This window comes from Morone saxatilis, unplaced genomic scaffold, assembly GCF_004916995.1.
Source record: "Morone saxatilis isolate NCDOM2014 unplaced genomic scaffold, NCSU_SB_2.0 Contig8, whole genome shotgun sequence".
Taxonomy (NCBI): Eukaryota; Metazoa; Chordata; class Actinopteri; family Moronidae; genus Morone; species Morone saxatilis.
Genome location: NW_023340257.1, coordinates 17,883,438 through 17,884,369, shown reverse-complemented (window position 1 = coordinate 17,884,369; position 932 = coordinate 17,883,438). Strand labels below are relative to the sequence as shown.

Here is a 932-nt window from a genome sequence, read left to right as displayed (position 1 = left end):
AACAATCAGGAGAATCTGAAAAAAGGAAAAAAAGATGGGGAAAAAGTGCTTTTTGTAGTCATATGATGTTGCATTACAATGGAGAAAAGCATCAGCACACTCAAATGTGTAAAAATATTTTATTTTGTAAACTTCAGGTCAGAGACCTTGCTCAAGGCAAAAAAAAATCTTATTTTTGCAGATGCTTTTGTCCATTGAGTTTGACAGTCTGTAGCTCAAGCACGTCATTAAAGTCTGATACCTGATAAACTGTTTTTTTTTTGTCTAATTCAAATATGCATAGGCAGTAAATTCAAGTACCTGTAACATTGCTAATCTCTCCACCTCAGGACATATGGTTATACAGTTCTAGCAGCGATGGGTTTTCCTTTTCTGCAGCACTTTACGAGTTCCTGGATGACAGCTGTCACTGCACACTGACACAGGAACCTGGCGAGAATAAATTCACACATATTAAGGTGTACTGTGCAACACAAAGCAAAAAAGGATTTTCAAATATGCTAGTAAACAATACTCGTGTCAATATGTACGTACTAATCTTCTAAGAGAACACTATTTAATATTGAAACTACTGTAACTTTCGAAGATTAACATTTTTGCACGGAATGAGGACTCTTGATTTTGTCCAACATCGTTTACAATGTAACTGTATTAGAAATGGATCTCTTTACAGCCAGTTTGGACAGGGGCAACAGGGACCAAAAACACCTATTGTATCCTTTGAGATCAAACATTTTGAAATTAAAATATGTTAAATTGTTGCTTTTGTGCTCCTTACTTGTTTGCCACCCTTTATCCAGGTGATGTTCTTGTTGATACGGAACTCCTGGCCCACCGGCAGTGATGCATCATAGTACCCTACTGTCACCAACTCAATGCTGCCGCTCTCAGTTTTCTGCCAGTTCACAAGCTCATATGTGGCCACAGGATCC

At 37.9% G+C, this 932-nt stretch overlaps 1 pseudogene; it reads right to left on the bottom strand.

The window, feature by feature from the left end:
- Positions 1-292: 292 nt before the first annotated feature.
- Positions 293-932, bottom strand: part of LOC118342058 — a 3,417-nt pseudogene continuing 2,777 nt past the window's right edge.